Here is a 21,554-nt window from a genome sequence, read left to right as displayed (position 1 = left end):
CTGTTCTGCACGTGCAAATCTCATTTGTTTACAGATTTCGTTTCGTATCGATTCAAATCACCATTATATATATACGGGAAATCGAGGCAAAATGTGTGCATCTCGTGAATTATTAAATAAATATATATGGATGCTGCAGCTTTCTACAATCTGGAGTGTTTTCCTACGGACAGTGTGCGACTGAAGACATACTGTCTACTCAAAACTTCAATCCCAAGTTTTCTTTTTACGAGTCTCCATTCACTAGTTGCAACTTGCAACTGCCTACTACTTGCCAAAATTAGTTATTTTTCTTTTTGATTATTCCTTCCTCTTTGGGTTGTTTTAACTGTCGTAAATAATATTAACTATTACAGCAAGATAGAGGCAATTATATATTCTATTTGGCAAGACAAGACCACGATAACAGTTAACGTAACAAAACATTTAGGTAAACAACATGCAAGTCAAAAATTTAAAAACAAAGAAAAATAAGAGAGCGTACCAGTAACCATAGCTTTAACACATAAAGAAAGAACAGAAAGCAGTGATGTGCAACTGGTACAATGCAGAAAGTAACGAAACAGCTGAGTCGCCAGACCTTATTCGAAGCCCTGATTGCTCTTGAAAAGATAGTTGCCCCCACCTGGCTGCATTGGGATGCTATGCAACAACTACTCCAGGATAAAACAGTTCTGAACTTTGAGTTAACAGCACCTCGAAAGCTCAACTTCGACTGAAACATCACTTCGCCGAAAAACCACTATCTGAATATGGGAGAGCAGAGAGTATAGAGAGGAGAAGAAGAATGTAGGGTGTGGTGTAAAAACTTAGCACCTTAGTCCTCTATTTATAGTAGAGACTAAGTGTAACTGGCCACCCAAATCAAAACTGATAATTTGAATTTAAAATAAAATTGTAACAGCCTATTCATTAATCCCTCACATTATTTTAAATTTAATTTTAATTTGAATATATTATCAGTTACAAAGTTATTTTTCAAATGTCCAGGTTCAATGAATCTGACTAAGCCCATTTACAAAGTGACTTAGCCCAATTCAGAAACCGAACCCAACCCAATAGTAATAACCCAGTCCAAACTGATAAATAAATTCTAATTAAAATATTAATTCACAAATAAATAAAATCCTCGCCCAGGTCACCTCGCGTACGCGAGACGCCGAGACATTCGCCCAAATCGCCCTTCGACCCGACCCGACCCGGTGCGGTGCGTGGCGTGGCGGGGTGGGGCGGCGGCGTGCGCGTGTAAAGCACACAAGAACACAATGCACCATCACACACCTTGGTGGTTGTACACTACCCATGTGTGTGATACTATATAAAGCCAATACCCCCTTTATTTATTTTCAATGTGGGACAAAACACATTCTCTTTTTTCAAGCTCTTTCAAGCCATTAAGTTTAACTCTAATTCTCTATAAATTTTGTTAAGAAAAATTCTTAAAAACATACATGAAAGTTTAAGTTCACATATCATAGAACAACTTTCAATCATTAGATTTTAGGATTATCATCAAGACCATAATAAAACTATGATCTAAAATCTAATTTTTTCTAACAATCCCCCACAAATACATACAGAAATGCGATCAGGTTTTTCATCATGACTTGTTTTTCAGAGTCGGTACCCTTCCGGGTTTGAACCCTCCTAAGTCCTCTACTTCAATGTCTATCGGATTTAGATGAAATCTTTCACCTTGAATCTTAATTCGTTTAGTATAACCATGTTCCATAGACAACGACAAGTCAACGGCTATGTTGCCAATCTACGGCTTTGAGACATTAATGGTCTTGTCTCGATCCTGTTCGTCGAATGCTTCAAGGAATAACCTTTCCTCTAATTGCGACCACACAATTACATTCGCTTAGCGGGGCATCTCCAGAGATATACTGCCTCTATCTCGTCAAATGACTTGATCCCATTCAGAGTTTTAACACTCTTAATTTTCTAGCAGTGTCAGTACCTTCTAGGTTTACAGGGGATAGACTCAGATATAACAGTATCATCTACGTAGCAAAGGTACTACCAATTCATCCTTACAGTTTGTTATTACCACATTGAATACACTTCGAGGGATCTCCTCTCATGTATATTGGGTTCCCACTGTTGATAAATTATGATGGGTTAACAGTCCCATCCCCAACCTTGACTTGAGGACCACTGCAGGTTCCAGTCCTTTAGTCAAAGGATCAGCTATATTATTCTGAGTTCCTATGAACTCTATAGCTTTAATCCTATCAATCACTAGACCCCTTATAGACTTGAGTCTAACTTGGATGCGTCTCTTTGTTTTAGCATTATGCTTTTTACTTCTAATCTTGTCGATAGTTGTTCGACTATCACAATGAATAGTAATAGCAGGAAGCGGTCTGCTTACTACAGGTATCGCAGACATAAGTTCATGTAACCATTCAGTCTCCGTCCTCGTGGCATCTAATGCACACAACTCAGCCTCAAATATAGACCGAGTCACTATAGTCTGTCTGCTTGACTTCCAGGATATTGCTCCACCTGCCAAGGTGAACACATATCTGGTCACTCCATTAGAATCGGACTTCTTAGCTATCCAACTTGCATCACTATACCCTTCAAGCACACCAGGAAATCTCTTGTAATGTAAACTATGGTACATTGTGCCTTTTAGATATCTAAGTACTCTATCAAGAGCATCCCAGTGAGTTCTGTTTGGACAACTTGCATATCTAGCCAACTTAGACACAAGATATGAAATATCTGGTCTAGTACAGTTAGCAAGATACTGCAAACTCCCAATAATCTGAGATTACCTTAACTGAGACACAGTCACTCCTAAAGTATTCTTGACAAGGGCAACTTTAGAATCATAAGGTGTACTAGCGATTCTATACTGTGAATAACCATATTTCTCAAGTATAGGTTTCTCTATATAATGAGATTGAGTCAAGGTTATTCCCTCAGCTGACTGAATCAGTTTGATTCCAAGAATCAAACTAGCCTCACCCATATCCTTCATACAAAATGCCTTTTCAAGAATTCTTTTGTCTCGTTAATAATCTCAATATTGGTTCCAAACAATAAGATGTCACCCACATATAGGCACATGATAATACACTCACTACCTTTAACTTTGGTATAGACACACTTGTCACTTTCATTAACTGAATGACAATACAGTTTCATCAAACTTTTTATGCCAATCCTTGGGAGCTTGTTTCAAGCCATAGATGGACTTGATCAACTTACATACTTTCCTTTCATTGCCAGATACAACAAATCCCTTAGGCTGGTCCATATAAATCTCTTCTTCAAGTTCACCATGAAGAAAAACGGTCTTTACATCCATCTGATGGATGATAAGACCATGGACGGAAGCCAATGCTATAAGCATTCGGATTTTTACCATCCTAGCAACCGGAGAGTATGTATCAAAGTAATCAATTCCTTCCCTCTACTTAAAACCCTCAGCTACCAGTCTAGCTTTGTACTTATCTATTGAGCCTTCAGAGTTGAACTTCCTCTTAAAGACCCATTTGCACCCAATAGTAGAACATCCAGGAGGGAGATCAACCAACTCCCATGTTCCATTAGAAATAATAGAGTCAATTTCACTCTTCACAGCGCCCTTCCAATGCCTTGACTCCAAAAAATCCATAGCTTGCCGGAAAGTTAAAGGTTCGTCCTCGACATTGTAAGTGATAAAATCACCTCCAAAGTCCTTAACTACCTTTGCACGCTTACTTCTCCTTGGTTCCTCTACTTTCTTAGGAATAGAGCTACTACTAGGTTCCGCCCCCATATTTATCATCTTTTCCACATGATCAGGAATAGAACTCGATGTGTGAGTAGGATGTTAGATATATTTGATAATGTCATGGCTAATGTGATTTATGTTTAGTTTTCAGATCTTACTTAAACAGGATAAATCAGTACTTACTGGAAGTCAGGACTTAAGGATATCAGTACTTATATTATCAGGAGATAATCATCAGAAGATGGATATCAGAACTTAAGTACTGAAGGACGTTCAGATAAGGAAAGCAACTGGTTAAAGGAAAGAAGATCGAGACAAACATAAGAAGAGATATGCATGAAGAAGGAATTCTATGAAGAATAGTATACTTGGAAGAAAAGATATCTGATTGATATATTTTAGGAAGCAGAATTATATTCCATATCAATTAGCGATTATCTTGTAACTGTGTAGTATATAAACACAGACATAGGGTTTACACTATAAGTGTTATCACAATCGAGAAGATTATTCATTGTAACCCTAGCAGCTCTCGTGATATTTGTTCATCACTGAGAGAGAACAGTTCCATACTATAACAGAGTTTATTGTTTCAATAAAGTTTGTTTTCTGTTACTTGAGTTATTAAAGTTCGATTTGATTGTACTATACACTGTATTCACCCCCCTCTACAGTGTGTGTGTGACCTAACAAGTGGTATCAGAGCCTATCTGTTAACACACAAACAGTTTAAGATCCAAACACAATCATGTCTGAAGCAGAAATTCCAACTAAGCCCACCAAAGCTGAAGAACCTCCAAAGACACAAATTCAAACCCGATATGAGACTATTAGAGTTCCCATATTGAGACCATCTGAATATGCCATATGGAAGGTGAGGATGACCATGTTTCTGGAAGCTACAGATCCAGAATATCTTGATAGAATCAAGGAAGGGCCTCACAAACCAACCAAGCTCGCTGTTGCAGTTGCAGGTGAAGCAGCAAAGTCTGTACCAAAGGAGAAGAGTGATTACACTGCTGAAGATATCGCATCAATTGCTAAGGATGCTAAGGTACGACACTTACTTCATAGTGCTATTGATAATGTAATGTCAAACAGGGTAATAAACTGCAAGACTGCAAAGGAGATATGGGATGCTTTGGAAACAAGATGTCAGGGAACGGATACGATCAAGAAGAACAAGAAGACAATACTCACTCAAGAGTATGAACACTTTGACTCAAAGGCTAATGAGTCATTGACTGATTTATATGATAGATTTGTCAAACTCTTGAATGATTTGTCACTGGTTAATAAGGAGTATGATCTTGAAGATTCAAACCTTAAATTCCTGTTAGCTCTTCCTGAATGTTGGGATTTGAAGGCAACAACAATAAGAGACAACTATAATCTTGATGAAACAACTCTTGATGAAATTTATGGAATGCTCAAGACTCATGAACTTGAGATGGAACAAAGAAGCAAGAGGAAAGGAGGAAAGTCAAGGACAGTTGCTCTTAAGGATGAAGAAGAATCCCCCAAGGCAGCTACCTCAAGGAAAGACAAGGGTAAAGCTCTCTTCACAAAGTCTGATACTGAGTCATCAAGTTCTGAAAGTGATGATGACTCAGAATCTGAAAGCTTGCCTGAGACGGATGCTGATGAAGAGATGATGAAGCTGTGTGCTCTTATGGTGAAAGGGATCACAAAGATTGCATACAGGAAGTTCAGGAAGGGAAAGAAGTTTTCCAGGAAAGGCACAAGTTCTGATAAGAAGAATTTCAGAAAATCTGAGGGAAGAGGAGGAAAGTCTGACAGAGGAGATTATACAAATGTCAAATGCTACAACTGTGGTGAGAAAGGCCACATATCTCCTGATTGCAAGAAAGTGAAGAGTGACAAAGGCAAGGCTCTTGTCACAAAGAAGAAAAGCTGGACAGACACCACAGATTCTGAAAGTGAGGAGAATTATGCCTTGATGGCAAATGCTGATAAGGCAAGTGCTGAAAGCAGTTCTGAAGCTGCTGAATTAAAGGTACCTCAAACTACTTATGCTTTTCATACTGATGATATTAATGAGTTGAGACGATATCTTAAAACCATGTTCATTAGTTATAGAGATCAAACTTTAACATGTGAAAGATTAACTTCTGAAAATCTTGCTTGCAAAAAGAGGAATGATTATTTAAAAAAAGAGTTAGTCATGTTCCATCAAACTCAGAAAGATAGAGATGATGCTTTCTATGTTAGGGATGAAGTGCTTAAAATGAATGAATCTCTAAAAGCTGAGTTAGAAAAGGAAAGAGAGATTATCAGGATTTGGACTAACTCTGGCAGAACAACTCAGAATTTGTTAAATAGTGAAAACTGGAAAGAGGGCTTCGGTTATGGAGAGGATAAGAATGATAAAGGAACTGTAGATAAGCCTGTAGTTGTTAAACAAAAGTTAAAGTTAAAACATGTTAAGTTTGTAGCTGTAAAGTCTAATAATGAGAAATTAGAAGTTAAAAAGGAATTAACTTCTGACAAACTAAAACAGGAAAAGACAACTGAAGTAAACGTAGGCTTAATGACTAAGAAGCAGCTTAAGCATAAGCTGAAAGATGTTAAGAATGCAAACAAGGTAAAATTACCTAGGAAAAATAGGAATGGAAAGGAAGGTGTGAATAAAAGCAATGATTATAAGCCTGTTCCTGAAGCTCCTAGGAAAATGTGTCATAACTGTGGAAGTTCTAACCATCTGGCTTCTTTTTGTACGAAAAATAAGAACATAAACTCCTTACCTTCAAAGTCAGGAGTTAAGAGTCGGTCTGTTAGATATAAGCCACAAAATCCTTGTTTTCATTGTGGTAGTTTATGGCATTCCATTTATACTTGTAAGGAATATCATAGTCTATACTATGATTATTATCAAATAAAACCTTCTTTAAAGAAAGTTAGCATTGTTCCTTCTAGTGTAAGTTCTGATTCAAAGTCTGATAGTGTAAATTCTGATAAGAAAAATGTTAACATAAACTCTGATGCTAAATCCGCTGTAAATGTTAACAAACTTAATAAGGCCAAAGGATCCAAGCAAGTCTGGGTCCTTAAAACTAATCATTAGTGGTCTTTGTGATTGCAGGGCAACAGGAAAAACATCCTAGTTCTGGACAGTGGATGTTCAGGACATATGTCTTGAAATAAAGCCCTGCTATTAGACTTTGTGGAGAAGGCTGACCCAAGTGTTTCTTATGGAGATGGCAACATTGGAAAAACATTGGGATATGAAAATATCAATCTTGGGAATGTCATTATTAAAGAAGTAGCTCTGGTCTCAGGACTTAAACACAATCTGCTGAGTGTCAGTCAAATATGTGACAGAGGTTATCATGTGGATTTCTTTGAAGAACACTGTGAAGTTGTAAGTAAATCTACAGGCAAAGTTGTTCTGAAAGGATACAGGCATGGTAAAATTTATGAAGCCAAGCTTTCAACAAATACTGATGGTTTTGCAATCTGTCTGATGAGTAGAGCATCAATTGAAGAAAGCTGGAATTGGCACAAGAAACTCTCTCATTTAAATTTCAACAATATAAATGAGTTGGTCAAGAAAGATCTTGTGAGAGGACTGCCAAAGTCAGTATTTGCTCCTGATGACCTTTGTAATTCTTGTCAGAAGGCCAAACAAAGAAAATCTTCATTCAAGAGCAAGACTGAATCATCAATTCTTGAGCCTTATCACCTACTACATGTTGATCTATTTGGTCCAGTAAATGTCATGTCTATTGCAAAGAAGAAATATGTTATGGTCATAGTGGATGAGTTCACCAGATACACATGGGTGTATTTTTTGCACACAAAAAATGAAACTGCATCTATCTTGATTGATCATGTCAAGCAACTGGATAAATTGGTCAAGGACTCAGTGAAGATAATAAGAAGTGATAATGGTACTGAGTTCAAGAATTTGAAAATGGAAGAGTTCTGCAAAAACCATGGAATCAAGCAGGAATTTTCTGCTCCTGGAACTCCACAGCAAAATGAAGTTGTTGAAAGGAAGAATAGAACTCTCATTGAAGTTTCACGTACAATGCTTGATGAAGCAAAGCTTCCAACCTATTTCTGGGCTGAAGCTGTGCAGACTGCTTATTTTACTCAGAATGCAACACTCATCAACAAGCAAGGAAAGACACCATATGAGATGGTGAAGAAAAAGAAGCCAAATCTGAAGTATTTTCATGTATTTGAATGCAAGTGTTTTGTTCTTAAGACTCATCTTGAACAGCTATCCAAGTTTGATTTAAAAGTTGATGAAGGGATCTTTGTTGGATATCCACTTTCCACAAAATCCTTCAGAGTCTATAACTTGCGAACAAGAGTGGTCATGGAATCTATCAATGTCTCTTTTGATGATAAGAAGATTACTGGACTTGAAGATTTTATTGATCATGATCAGCTGAGATTTAAAAATGAAGACTCAAATTCTGATACTGAAAATCCTGACAATCTAAATCCTGATACTGCAAACACTGATGGATCAAACTCTGATGTTATTGAAATTGTGGTGACTACGCCAAAGGAAGTTGCACCTATGCAGGGGGAGCATACTCAAGATCTAACCACATCTCAAGAAGCATCAGAACATACATCTGGCTCTTCAAGTTCTGATTCGTCAAGTTCTGATAAGCCAAGTTCTGATAGTTCGGAAAATCTAAAATCTGAAGAATCCAACTCAGAGAGCATAGTTTCAGGGGAGCATCAGAAAATGTTAATGAAGACAGCATGGATCATGGGGGAGCATCCAGTTCTAGAGAAAACCTTCCATCTGCAAGGAAGTGGACTAAATCACATACACCTGATTTGATAATTGGAAATCCTGATGCAGGTGTCAGAACTAGAACAGCTACTTCAAGTGAATATCTTTACAATTCTTTTCTTTCTCATACTGAGCCAAAGAAAGTGGAAGAAGCTCTTCAAGATGCTGATTGGGTGCAAGCAATGCAGGAAGAGTTAAATGAATTTGAAATAAACAAAGTCTAGACCCTAGTGCCAAGACCAAAGAACAGATCTGTTGTTGGTACAAAATGGGTATTCAGAAACAAAACTGATAGTGATGGCATAATTACAAGGAATAAGGCAAGGCTGGTTGCAAAAGGATATTCTCAACAGGAGGGAATCGATTATGATGAAACATTTGCACCAGTTGCTAGATTGGAAGCCATAAGGATATTTTTGGCTTATGCTGCTCACAAAAAGTTTACTGTCTTTCAAATGGATGTGAAAAGTGCTTTTCTCAATGGAGAATTGGAGGAAGAAGTATATGTTGAACAACCTCCAGGCTTTGTAGATTCCAAATATCCAGATTATGGCTACAGTCTTGATAAAGCACTTTATGGACTTAAGCAAGCTCCAAGAGCATGGTATGAGACTTTAACTCAGTTTCTTCTGGAAAGTGGATTTAATAGAGGAACTATAGATAAAACACTGTTCTACCTCAACCATGGAAATGACTTACTTCTGGTCCAGATTTATGTTGATGATATCATCTTTGGTTCTACAAATGACAGACTTTGCAAGAAGTTTGCCAAACTGATACAGTCAAGGTATCAGATGAGTATGATGGGGGAACTTAGCTATTTTCTGGGCCTTCAAGTCAAGCAGAATAAAGAAGGCACTTTTATTTGTCAAACTAAGTACACCAGAAACTTGCTGAAGAAATTTGGAATGCAAGATTGTTCAAGTGCATCCACTCCCATAACCACCGCAACAAAACTGGACATGGATACTGTTAAATCAGTAGATATTACTGATTACAGAGGTATGATTGGCTCACTACTCTATCTAACTGCTAGTAGACCTGATATCATGTATGCTACCTGTCTTTGTGCAAGATTTCAAGCAGATCCAAGAGAACCTCACTTAACAGCTGTGAAAAGAATTTTCAAGTATCTTAAGGGAACAGCTGATCTGGGATTATGGTATCCCAGAGAATCAGATTTTAAACTAATAGGTTACTCAGATGCAGATTTTGTAGGTTGCAAAATTGACAGGAAAAGCACAAGTGGAAGCTGCCAATTTCTTGGAGGCAGATTGGTTTCTTGGTTTAGCAAGAAACAATAGTCAATTTCCACATCAACTGCAGAAGCAGAGTACATTGCTGCATGAAGCTGTTGTGCATAGATTCTTTGGATGAAGAATCAGTTACTGGATTATGGGTTAACATATTTTAAAATCCCTATTTACTGTGATAATCAAAGTGCTATTGCTATGACAGGTAATCTAGTTCAACACTCAATGACAAAGCACATCAGCATCAGGTACCACTTCATAAGGGAATATATGGATGAAGGTACAGTGGAATTGCACGTTGTTCCAACAGATCAACAACTAGCAGATATCTTCACAAAACCACTGTGTGAAGCTACTTTTACAAGATTGGTAAATAAACTTGGAATGGTTTCAGGTTCTTTTTCTAAATCTGCTTAGTTTTGTTCTGATGCATCAGACTTTATGATCAGTATTTACAGAAATTACTCTCTTTGTGTATTCTGTGCTTAATTGAAAATTGCTTAAGTACTGACTGTTGACTGATGTGACTTTCTAAACTCTGATAGTGATATGTCTGTTTTTGTAACTATTCAATCCTATGAGGATATATGTGCTAGATACTGACCTAGTAGTCTTCAATACACTAGAGATCCCATGTTAGAAGTAATTATTTATGTGGAAATCCATTGACACAAGCAAATTCTGATATTGAGCTTAGTTAAGTTTACTCTGTCTATCTTATTACTAAGTCAAAAACTAGAATAATGTTTCTCATCTGTTAAGTTCTGGTGTTAGTAAATCTACTGAATGTACTAAGTGCTGATAAACCTCACTTATCAAAAGAAAAAGAAATAAAATTAGGTACTCCTTTGAGGTATAGAGTAAAAATATGGAAGGGACGATCCAAGTGCATTGCTGGTATTAAGTAATATGCATCAGAAAAGCAAAATATTTTCTTGGTGACTTTTCACACTCTATGATTACTGCAGAAATACTCTGATAATAGCATAAATTCTGATAAGCAGTCGTGACTCACTTACACTGAGAAGCCACTGTAAAATGGAATTTAAAAAGATGCACAAAATTAGCACAAAACAGTTGAGGTGGACTCAAGCATGAACTCATTCAATAGTAGGCTTCAGAATAATGACAGATTTTTAGTAAAGTTTTAGTTATGACTTATTTCTAAGATGTACTGAAGTGAATCAGACTTTACTCTTTGTCTGATATTTAGCTTAATGCACACACTAAACACTTCATATGAATGATGAAAATTACTGTGATGATCTATGTTATTTTAGATGAACAGTTTATGTGTCAGATTGCATAAATTCTGAGGACAAGTTCTATTGAACGTTCTGATGATTAAGTTATGAAGAATCTATATCAGAATTTTTGTGAAGAATTACAAAGGTAGGCATTCATTTTTTGAGTTAAGAAATCATGTTCTGATAACTGTTAAGAAATCAGACTCGCTATTCTTTTTGTAGAGAGTAGGAAGAAGAAATAATTTATTTTCTTCTTCCTGTTTTTCTTCATCGTCAGCCTTGCCCTGCTTCTTGAGCTAGGACTAAGGCTGTTGATGTTAGGTTTAGAAGCTTAGGACAATCTTGTAATGCTCTGATGTAATTTAAATTTCATGAATGTATTCTCTAAATATATTAATGGAATTTTTACTTTTTGTAAGTTTTTGTCTCTGAGATGTTTGTAATTTAAATGCACTGATAAATCCTGATATATTCTGATAACCATTTCATTTTTTATTTAAATTAAGTTCTGATCTTAAAATATCAGTACTTGTTTATTTGATTTATTTTGGTCATTCTCACACTCGAATTTTTGTTTTTCTAGAATATTGGTGTTGTAGTGAAAATAATTGATAAGTGGGAACAGTTTAAATTTTGAATTAAAACTGATTTACCTCAATTCATGGAATTACTGGGTAAGTGGAACGATTTTTCCTTGAAAAACTGCAAGTGGGTAAGTAATGATTACTGTTTTCCCATGCCCATTAACTATTCATTATTGCTGCATGTCTGACAAGTGTCCAACGGTTATATTTTTTTACCAAGTATAAGTAAGAAAGAGAGAAGATTATACAATCTTTTATTTACTTTTACGCTTTATCTCTTTTTCTTTGCTTTTACTCTCTCTCATCTCCTGACATTGGTTTTTCATACAGACATTTTATCAAAAACCTAACAGGCAAATCTTAAATTTCAATTATTCTCATGGCACCTAAGGATTTGATCATTGATGGAGCTAAGTTCGTTCCAAATAACTATGCTGCAATTCTCGATCATGCTGAAGCTCCGTCTGAGTTGCATTTTGTGCAAGATCTTCTTGCACACAGTGAAATTGGGTATGCATTGACCCAGCCTTCAGTCTTTTCAAGCCAACAAGTTCTGACGTTTTGGCGGACTGGTCATTTTGATAATGGTGGTACAACTGGTACTCCCAGTATTGTTTTTGAAGTGGATGATTCTGAACATGTGGTAACTCCTGGTAAATACGCAAGGCCTTACACTTACCAGAAGGCTGTATTTTCTCAACACCGTAGGAATCAGCTCTACAAGAGTTAATGGCAAGTTTGGGGTATGAGCAGAGTTTGGCTAAGCTTGGACAGTTGAAACGGGATCATATCAGCAAGGAATGGAGCTTCTTCTTCGACTGCATCACTAAAGCCTTCGGGAATAAGTGTTCCAACTTTGATGCCATTCCTATAATGAGTCAGCACATCGGGTATTCTATTATTAACCAAACTCATTTTGATTTTGCAAATGCTGTGATAGGTTTTATTGGGGATAGGATGACAGAAGATAGGAATGTTGTCTACTTTGCTAGATTTTGTCAGCTTATATACTTTCTGTTGTGTTGATAAACCCCAACCTACCACTGACTTAACTCCACCTTTCAAAATTGCAAAACGAGCCTTTAATGACTTGGTAAATGCTGACCTTAAGAAAAAGGTGGTTAGACCTTTACAGATTCCTCAGTCTGTAAAACAGATCTTGGTAAATGCTGATCCTCAAACCTATAGATCTGTTTATCCTGATGTCCAACCCACCACCACAATCCAAACACCACAGCAACCATCTGAACATACCACTCATACATCAATTCCTCAACATTCCCTCAGAACATATCTCAAATCATATCTCTCAACTTCACAGACAGCTCAACCTTCATCCTCAGCACCTACTGTGAAGTCTTCATCTTCCAAGCCCAAGAGGACAAAGACTGTTTCTCAAACACCAAGGAAGAGAAGGAGGATTGTTCTGAGAGATGAGTCTGATAGTGAGGAACAGGTTTCTTTATCAGTTACTGTTGTTAAAGAAGCTGAGAAAGTTCCTTCTCAGAAGGATTCTGGAATTGGGGGATCTAAGCTTCTCAAAAGGCTTAGAAGAATGACTTCTGCTGAACCTCCCAAGGAATCCCCACCTTCAAAGAGATACAAGAAACAGAGAGCTAAAAGGCCAGTTTCAGATGATGAGGAAGCAGCAGCTAAGGAAGGAGATCAGGAATCTCTGATCTCACAAGAACCAGAATCTGCTAAAGCCACTGTTTCTCCATTGACTCCAACTCATGAAGCTGCTACAGAAAAGGCCAACACACCATCTGTATTTCCTGTTGATCCAGGCACAAGTGCTGAAATTGATATTCAGAACCTGGTTGTGCCTGAGGTACTTTACTTAGAAGCTCCAACAGCAATTAATCCATCAACAACACATGTTACTGATGCTACTCAAACTCCAGAATTATCTACTACACCTTCTCTGCATCTAGATGATGATGATCAGAATATAGGTGAGCATCAGGATATGGCTGTTGATCAGAACTTGGAACCAGATCAGCACTTAGAGGATGATGCTGATGCCTCAATTGCTTCTCATACTGTTGTTTTATCAGAAGATGCTGATTCTATAAGTTCTGATGCTGCAAATGCTGATGATACTGGTGATGCTGCTCTAACTGCAGATGCTGATGAAGCAGGTCCTTCAGGACATGCACCTCAACAAACTGTTCCTAAATCTGAACTAGTTAAGAAGTTTGTTACAAGAGAAATACCAGTGCCTTGGAGTGAAACTCCTGCAGGACAGGAGTGGACTAAAGAATGGAACTCAGTTACCTGTGTTCCATCTGCAAAGAATCTTGCTGAGCACTTGACAAAAGCTGATGAGATGTTAATTACTGATGATTTCAAAATACAGCTTCGAGTCACTGCATTGAGTACTAAACATATACAAGGTCTCCATTCCACTACTCATGCAGAGTTACATAAAATTCAGGAAGAATTAATCAAGCAAGAACAAGTTCAGAAACTTGACAAGAAAAAATTCTTCCAACCTACCTTTGATAGAGTTGCTTATATTGAGAAGACTCAAGAGAAACAACAATCTCAGATTGATGATATTTTGAAAAATCAAGCTTCTCAGCAATCTCAACTTAATGAAATCCAAGCCTCAGTGGAATTGCTTGTCTCTCTTCTCTTACCTGCTGATGCCAAAAAGGGGGAGAAAGTAATTAAGTCCAAATGCAAAACTGATAAGACACTGAAGGGGAAGGATGATGAAAAAGATGACCAAGGAAACTCTGGAATGGGTGGAGGTCATAGTCAAGGTAGAGATTTCTCATCAAGAAAAGCTGAAATCACAAGTCACCGGATAAGTTCTGATGCTGGAAAAAGAATTACTTCTGCTACTGGTAAAAGGATAAGTTCTGATGAACTTTTAGACCTTGATGAAGAAATGTCAAGACAGTTATTTCTTAAGGAAAATCCAGGAATGGACTTGGAGAGTCTGATGGAAGAAGAAGCCACACTTAAATCAGAAAAAGTCAAATCTAAATCTGAAGCTTCTGGTAAAAAGAAACTTCCAAAACTCAAAGGCATTGTGATAAAAGAAAGGACAAATCCTGAAGCAATCATGGCTAAATCACAACTGCAGATAGATCCAAGGTCCAAGGGCAAAGAGAAAGTTGGTGAACCTATCAAGGTTTATGTGCCTCCTGTGAATGAAGAAATTTCTGATGAAGATGCTGATCTTGCTCTGACTTCAAGAAAAGTTTCTAAGACAACCTCTGACATGGTTCAAGTTGTTCAGAGTCAAGAGATAGTTAGTTCTGATATCTCAAAGAAGCAAGTAACCTCTGACATAGCTCAAGTTAACTTGATATCAGAAGATAAATCAAAGGAAACCTCTAACATTGCTCATGTTAAACCTTCAAAGATACTCTACCAGGATTCACTAAAGCCAAACAGACTCAACCTTTGAAGACTGCTGCAAGTGGTTTTGAAGCAAGAGTGGTTACTGGAAAGGAAGCAAGATATAAAACTGGATTGGGAAGTGCTGATGAAAGAAGAATACAGAACACAACCAATGATCCAACTTCCTTAAGTGAACCATGTATTGGAGCAACTCCTGAGAGATTGAATCAACTAGAATCTGTACAAATGGTTTACCATACCTACTTGAAAGAACACATCTTGTTGTATTTCATGACAGATGGTAGGGTTTATCATATAAGGGAAAATGCCATTCCACTGAAGTATTTTGAAGAGCTGGAACATGTATTATTCTTACTTCAAGTGAATGACAAAATAACAGAAAGTGCTGCAAACTTTTTGAAGAGTCAAATTCAGAAACAGAAAAAGCTTTATTCTGTTAAGTCTGAAAGCTCATATCTTCCAAAGTACAGAGATCACAAGGGTGATATTGGTGAGATGAAGCCCAACACTGCCAATATTATAACTATATTTCTGGGTTACAGAGCTGTGGAATTCAATCTTGAGTCTGACAAGGCATATTTGATCAGACTGGATCAGGATATAAAGAAAGCTAAAATTAATGATCTCAGGGCTGCAATCTTTCAAATTGGTGAAGGTACTGCAGAACTTAAAGATGCTAAAAGGAGGATGATTGATGAACTCAGATATGCTGAGAGATGTTTGTTGAAGAACTATCTCAGAACAACTCCTGATATCAGAGAGATCAGAAGATGAAGCCAAGTCAAGATCTACAACTGCTTAAATTCTGATATGAATACAGACTGAAGTTGTTATCAGAAGTTAAAGATTGGTAAAGCTTTAAGGACTGTAAATTGTAGTTATCTAGTCAAATTCTCATGCATTTGTACTTAATGTTTTTGACATCATCAAATATTTGTTAAACTTGTATATTATGCTAATTTATAAGTTGGGGGAGATTGTTAGATATATTTGATAATGTTATGGCTAATGTGATTTATGTTTAGTTTTCAGATCTTACTTAAACAGGATAAATTAGTACTTACTGGAAGTCAGGACTTAAGGATATCGGTACTTATATTATCAGGAGATAATCATCAGAAGATGGATATCAGAACTTAAGTATTGAAGGACGTTCAGATAAGGAAGGCAGCGGGTTAAAGGAAAGAAGATCGAGACAAACATAAGAAGAGATATGCATGAAGAAGGAATTCTATGAAGAATAGAATACTTGGAAGAAAAGATATCTGATTGATATATTTTAGGAAGCAGAATTATATTCCATATCAATTAGCGATAATCTTGTAACTGTGTAGTATATAAACACAGACATAGGGTTTACACTATAAGTGTTATCACAATCGAGAAGATTATTCATTGTAACCCTAGCAGCTCTCGTGATATTTGTTCATCACTGAGAGAGAACAGTTCCATACTATAACAGAGTTTATTGTTTCAATAAAGTTTGTTTTCTGTTACTTGAGTTATTAAAGTTCGATTTGATTGTACTATACACTGTATTCACCCCCCCTCTACAGTATGTGTGTGACCTAACATAGGATCTTCCTTAGAAGTCGTTTCAGGTATTCCAATCTTCATAGGGTAGACATCCTCAAAGAATGTAGCATCTCGAAATTCAACTATCGTGTTTGCCACTATACCATCTACGTCAGATTTTAATACCAAAAATCTCATAGCTGTAGTGGTTTCAAGATAGCCCAGAAAGATACAGTCAACAGTTTTCGGACCTAGTTTCTTTCTCTTGTGTTCAGGAACAAGTACCTTAGCAAGGTACCCCCACACACGAAGATACTTAATACTAGTCATTCTGACTTTACACAACTCCAAGGGTGTCTTATCCATGTGTTTTAGAGGGACTCTATTCAAAATATGGCACGCCGTATTTAAAGCCTCTCCCCACATGTATTTAGGAAACCCAAAGTTAATCAGCATACTATTAATCATATCTTTAAACGTTCTTTTCTTTCGCTCAGCAACCCCATTAGACTCAGGTGTGTATGGTGGAGTAACTTCATGAACTATACCATTGTTTGCACAGAATTCATTGAAAGCGTTACTCGTATACTCACCACATCTATCAGATCTCAACCGTTTAAGTAACTTACTAGTTTATTTTTCTACTTAAGTTTTATATATAATGAATTTACTAAGTGCTTCATCCTTATGTCTAAGTAAATAAACATAACAATATCTACTACTATCATCTATAAAAGTAATGAAGTATCTAAACTGGTCCTTGGTCAACACACCACCAAATTCACAAATATCAGTGTGTACTAAATCTAACAAGTCCGAATCCCTAACAATGTTATGAAAAGGTTTCCTTATTTGTTTAGCAGACACACATACTTGACATTTAGAATTTTTTTCTATGGTATATTTTGGAATCAGCTCTAAGTTTATCATATTCTTAAGAGCACCAAAGTTTAAGTGACCTAGTCTAGCATGCCATATATCCGAGGATTCAACATAGTTAACAAAATGAATAATATTATTATTTAAATTCCCCAAAACGGGTTCAGCATTAATAACAAATAAACCATTTAACAAGTAACCCTTGCCAAAAAATGTACCAGTATGAATAAGAACTACTTTATTACACTTGAAAGAAATTTCAAAACCACTAGAAACTAAACAGCTTCCACTTATTATATTTCTACGCATGTCAGGATCATGATGCACTCTAGTCAGAGATAGTATACGTCCTGAAAGGAACTTCAGATCCACGTTTCCAATTCCAAGTACTTGAGCGGCACTAGCATTCCCAATCTTCACAGTCAAGCTATGACTCTGTTGATAAGATACAAATAAACTAATATCAGCACAAATATGCACATTAGCTCCAGTATCTATCAACCATTCATTTGACAGGGTTGTAGGATACATACCGGTCAACATTGGTTTCAGAAGCCGTAGCCTCACCAACAACCATGTTCACTATGGGCCCACTTGCAGTTCCAAGCACAACATTCGCTTGCGCTACCACCTCGGTTTTCTTCGCTTTATTTATAGGGCAGTCCTTACTCCAGTGCCCAACCTGCCCACAAGACCAACATGGTTTATTTGCCTTGGGTTTCTTGGCCTTGTCCTTGTCACTCTTAGGTTTATTACTATTCACTTTCTTAGCAACAACCTTCCTTTTCTGTCCTACAGTTGCTACGTTTACCTTCGAGGTACCGTGCTCAGTTGGCATCACATGTCCCTGTTTGGACTTGTGTTGTTCTTGGACCGAGATGTCCAGCATAAGGTTGGTCCAGGTGATCTCTTATTTCTGTCTTTTCAGGGAGAGAGAGAACTCTTCCCAAGACTTCGGGAGCTTTTCAATCACGCTCATAACCTTGAACTTCTCAGGGAGGTCCATTCCAGACTCCTTCAAAGCATGCACTATCATCTCGAACTCATGCACTTGCTCAGTCATGGACTTATTGTCCACCAGCTTGAACTCAAGGAACCTTGCCATAGAATACTTTTTCATACCTTATGAGTCAGTGTTATGTGTTTAGTCCAGCTTCTCCCATAAGAGTTTTGCAGAGTAGGCATCAGAAGAATAAACATCAAACAAAGTATTTGTTAGAGCAGCCAAAATGGCCGCCCTAGCCACCCCATCCTTCTCAGCCCACTTCGCAAAAGCCTTAACCGTTTCAGCCTTTTCTTGATCTACAACTGGTTTCTCATATTCCACAACCGGCCACAAACCCTTTATAGGAAACCACAATTTCATGCTTTTCTGCTAGCGAGAAAAGCCGATGCCACCGTTGAATTTCTCCGGTAAACCAGTTAATTCTACAGCTTGTGGAAAACTATAAGTGGTCCAATCTATGACCCCAGCAGTTGCACCAGAACTACTACCACCACCAATGGGAACCTCAGCTTCGCTAACCATTATCACGCTAAATAATATATAACGAACTATCTCTTCAAGAATGTTGGAAATAATACTAACTATTACAGCAACATATAAACTATTATATATTGTATTTAGCAAGGCAAGGCCAAGATAACAGTTAACGCAATAAAGCATGTAGGTAAACAACATGCAAGTCAGAAACTGTAAGAACAAAAAAAAACAAGAGAGCGTACCAGTAACCATAGCTTTAACACATAAAGAAAGAACAGAAAGTAGTGATGTGCAACTGGTACAATGCAGAAAGTAACGAAACAGTTGAGTCGTCAGGTCTTGCTCGAAACCCTGACTGCTCTTGAAGAGATAGTTGCCCCCACCTGGCTGCGTTGGGATGCTATGCAACAACTCCTCCAGGATAAAATAACTCCGAACTTTGAGTTGACAACACCTCGAAAACTCAACTTCGACTGGAATCTCACTTCGCCAGAAGACCACTATCTGAATATGGGAGAGCAGAGAGTATGGAGAGGAGAAGAAGAATGTGGGGTATGGTGTAAAAAACTCAGCACCTTAGTCCTCTATTTATAGTAGAGACTAAGTGTAATCGGCCACCCCATTTAATATCAAAATTAAACTGTACAATTAATAGATAAATCAAAACTTATAATTTAAATTTAAAATAAAATTATAGGAGCTTATTCATTAATCCCTTACATTATTTCAGATTTAATTTTAATTTGAATATATTATTAGTTACAAAGTTATTTGTCAAATGTCCAGGTTCAATGAATCTGACTAAGCCTACTTACAAAGTGACCTAGCCCAATTCAGAAACTGAACCCAGCCCAACAGTAATAACCCAGCCCAAACTGATAAATAAATTCTAATTAAAATATTAAATCACAAATAAATAAAATCCTCGCCCAGGTCGCCTCACGAGATGCCGAAACATTCGCCTAAATCTCCTTTCGACCTGGTCCGGTGTGGTGCGGTGCGTGGCGGGGCAGGAAGCACACAAGAACATAATGCACCATCACACACCTTAGTAGTTGTACACTACCCATGTGTGTGATACTATATAAAGCCAATACCCCCTTTATTTATTTTCAATGTGGGCATTCTCTTTTTTCAAGCCCTTTCAAGCCATTAAGTTTAACTCCAATTCTCTATAAATTTTATTAAGAAAATTTTTTAAAACCATAAATGAAAGTTTAAGTTCTCATATCATGGAACAACTTTCAATCATTAGATTTTAGGATTATCATCAAGACCATAATAAAACTATGATCTAAAAATCCAATTTTTTCTAACACTACCTTTATTTAAGTAATTTTTCGATTTTTGTGTCCCCGCCACTCCCCCAGGCTACCACCATTTTAATATCCTCTAGTAGATTTATCTTTCATGCCCCAACAGTTTATATGCTGCAATTTATTATTATACAAGTAAATTAAATGTACTTGTGATTGTACAAGTAATTAAAGCTTTAAAAATGTGGAGGGACATGCTTTGATTAAATTTTAGTTTTAAAAGAAATATTAGTTTAATTTTAATGATGTCGTTAGAAATTTAATTATTAAATATTTGTAGCATGTTATTTAATTTTTCATATACTCGTTGTATTTATACTCATTGTACAAGTTATTAAAATAAAATATAAGAATAAAGTGCACATCATCAACGTACACTTAGGTTGCCGGACATTTCGGATACTAACATTCAAAAACTATCATTTTCAATACTGATATTAAAAAAAACTTGCAAAGTGCATGATTCCGTCAAATCGGTCTAACACTGTTAATTTAGTTGAGGGCATTATAGTCTTTTCCAAGCTTGACCATTTAACGGGGGGGGCTTTACCAATTTTCTTTCTAATTTGACTATATATAAAAAAAACTTATATTTCTAATTTGTTGGGGGCGTGGCGTGAAAAAAAAGATAGAGGTTGTAAGCCGGCTTATAGAAATTCGAGCAATCACCGGAACCCGAGACCCCGGGAACCACTAAAGAAGTACTAAGCAAATATGACTTGTAGCTAGATGATTATGTATTGGGTCAGGTATGTTTAAGTACATATTTATTCTATTCTGGGAGGATCAGAAAATTGAAGCAGATAAAGCTGTTGATTATCATAAACTTGAACAAAAGCTTTTAATTGATTTCATGACTGTATGCCTATAATTCTACCATTATTTTATCTATCGTTATTTCATTCAAACTTAATATCTCATCACCTACCTCTATTCCATTTTGGCATTCTTCGGTTTCAAAGTTGACCCATTTTCTGTAATGAGAACTCATATCGTTGTCCACAATCTCACCCGTAAGCAAGTCCTTTGTTACAATTGGGAATGATAACCGTAATTCGAAGTACTAGTAGAATTGAAGAATAACGACGTCGTATAACTTTATTTCTGACTAATCATATCCTAAAGCTAACGATATTGTTTTGAATAGTAGTAGTTACCAGCAATTATGTATTTAATTTTTAATTTCATTGGGCTTAGTAGTCGGTTAGTGGGCTTGTGAATCCACTATCATTCCGCATTGTAACAGAACGAGGAGTAAAATAAATATTGAAAGTTTATCTTCTTAGTTAATATCTTCTTCCTTTTTTAATTGAATTTAAATAATTTAATCTAAGTTGATATGTTACAAATTAGTATCAGAGCCATGGCTGGGCCATCGCTAGCTAAACATGAAAA

The sequence above is a fragment of the Apium graveolens genome, chromosome 4, assembly GCF_009905375.1.
Source record: "Apium graveolens cultivar Ventura chromosome 4, ASM990537v1, whole genome shotgun sequence".
NCBI classification, from domain to species: domain Eukaryota; kingdom Viridiplantae; phylum Streptophyta; class Magnoliopsida; order Apiales; family Apiaceae; genus Apium; species Apium graveolens.
This window is presented reverse-complemented; position numbering follows the sequence as displayed.